Raw genomic sequence first — 2,733 nt, 5'->3', positions numbered from 1 at the left:
TATATTCATAGTGAAAAAAAATATATAAAAATGAACATTTTTTTTAATGTTGTTTTATAGTAATTTCAAATAATGTGTAAAATATTATTTTTAATAACTTAAATACTTTTAGATGTGATGAGTTGAGAATAAATAGTACTAATCGTCAAAATATATGCGATAAAATAAAGCTTTTGCCATCATTAAATCACCAATCTCGACGAAATCGGATGAAGTCGGTAGCTACATGGAGTTGACCCACTCTCCTGTAAAATATGTAAAAGTTACTCTCAAATTCTCGCAAATGAACAGTATTTTCAAATGGTTTTATTTTCATATGTTCATAATATCGGTGGGCCAAATTCATGGACGTGATAAAACCAATAAAATGTTTTTAATAATGTGGAAATATACCCTTAAAAATACACATTGAACCCATTAAGTACTCTAGTCTAATAGACGAACTTTTCCTTATGTGTTCATAGGTATACGTTTAAATCGGAATCTGCCTTTTTAAGACCAATGGACGAAATAGAATCCATTAACCACGAGTTCAATAAGCTTGTGAGTTGCAACAATGCTGCATTATATATTTCGTATTTAATACAAATGTCAAATAGTACAATACCATACCTATTTTGTACACAAAAAACAACAATTTACATAATTATTATTGTAACGAATTTTAGTCCACTTCTGGCACTACTCATTATAGGTACTACGTTCACATGCAATCGTTATTATTAATCGTTATAGGGGGTCGCGAACTCAAAATGGTTGAGAACCACTGCTCTATAAGAGTAGTCTATATTTTTGACATTGAGTGTAACACTTTAGGTAGCAGCTTAAGGTATCTATATCGCAATGTTGAGTGAATCCCTTTGACCACGTGCGCCCATCACTTTACTAAGTATTACAATTTTGGTCTACCGTCGTAACGAGATAAAATATTGTGAACACTCATATTCAAAGATTGAAAGATCTATGCAATGATATTATAATGTATAGGTATACTATACTTATTATTCAGCCGCAGTGTCCACCACGCAAGGCGGATGTCACGTCGGGGACACGTGGTTTACGATGCGCCGGCTTTTTCTTTTTATCCCCCGCCCCTCCCCATCAGCCAAACCGTCGGCGAGCGTCATCGGATCACACAAACAAGCGGTCGTTTTCATCGCCCGGAGCTTCCAGAGAACTGCAGCTAGTATAATATCTACTCAGGAGTCGGAACCCGAATGTATGAGAATAATAAAAACATATTATATTTTAAAACGGACACATCTATATATATACCCGATATACCTATAATACGTGAAGCGATATATTACGTCTGTAAAAAAAATATAACGAAACGTATTTTATTATTTTTGTCCCCGAGGAATAGAATCCTATATATACTATATAAATAATACATGTAATATCGTAATAATGGATAGTATGTTTGGACGTCCTGCTGAACACGCGATACAACAATTGCGGACGAACAAATCAAAATAACTACTTCGCTACTCCTACTACTACTACTACTACTACTACTACTACTATAGGTAGTGTCTATAAAGTAGTAGGTACCTACTGTTAATATTTTAACTACTACAATACCGCCATACCGGTCCAAACGGCAGCCGCCTGTAATCGAACTCACCAAAATACGTGATAATAATATTACGCATGTATATAGCCGTCAGGTAAACGTATAATGTGCGGAGGCGGCGGCGGCTTCGGCGGCGTTGTATTTTGCGAGAGACAGCGCAGCAACTTTACGACCGCGATTGTAACGCTACGGGCGGGTGCGAGCGGGAAAGCGATATTTTTCGGGCGGCGGCGTTCGACACGACTTCCAATATGCCGTTTACGTACGGTTTCATATTAAACGTGTATATAAAATACCACGGGCGTTCTGTCTCTTATAAAAGGCGCCGAGTCATATTTTCCAAATTACACCCGGGAGATAAGAAATGATATTCAATCGTATTCGTTTTTTTTTTATATATAAATATGTTTTTATTCAATCGTGGTATGTGCATCAGGGAGTGTTTGCNTTTTTATATATAAATATGTTTTTATTCAATCGTGGTATGTGCATCAGGGAGTGTTTGCAAGGCTTGTGAGGTACCGTCTCCTTTCTATTCATAGGTTAAAATATATTCTACAATACCATAGGATTTTTTAGTTAAATCTCTACAGAATTGATAATACTGGAAACTTCATTTTTTATAATCGAAACAAAATATTATTGATAACATGAAAAAAAAGTATAGGTATGTGAACAAAGTTTTAAACTTTTTAAAATTGTTTTCGTGTTGGAATTATTATTTATCGTAAAAAGCGTATCAACCTTACAACAGTCCATACATGATAAAAAACATGAATATTTATTTTTCCCGAAAATCATTTATAACTTGGTTTCAAATTTCTAACTATTCAAAAAAAAGAACTTACAGAAAGCGGTTTATTGTATCGCAATTCAAATTCCTTTGATCAAATAATTCCTAAGAAACATATAAATAAGAAAATAAAAATTATTAGGGTTTTTCGAAAATTCAAATAAAACTACTCAACACGACGATAAATTTTCTAAAAAAAATTACATAATATTGTACACTTCATGTAGATCTGTAGTATACAAGGACGTATATGTCCCCAGTCCCACCCATTTCAAATTTTCCAAATTGTATTGCTTGTATTTGTACGACCCTTGAGCCGCCCATAGTAAATTGAATTTACCGGGTGAACCAGTGGCCGTGCAAA

This window comes from Myzus persicae, unplaced genomic scaffold (assembly GCF_001856785.1).
Source record: "Myzus persicae strain clone G006 unplaced genomic scaffold, MPER_G0061.0, whole genome shotgun sequence".
In the NCBI taxonomy this organism is placed as follows: Eukaryota; Metazoa; Arthropoda; class Insecta; order Hemiptera; family Aphididae; genus Myzus; species Myzus persicae.
The sequence above is the reverse complement of the archived record's forward strand: the minus strand, read 5'-3'. Positions refer to the sequence as shown.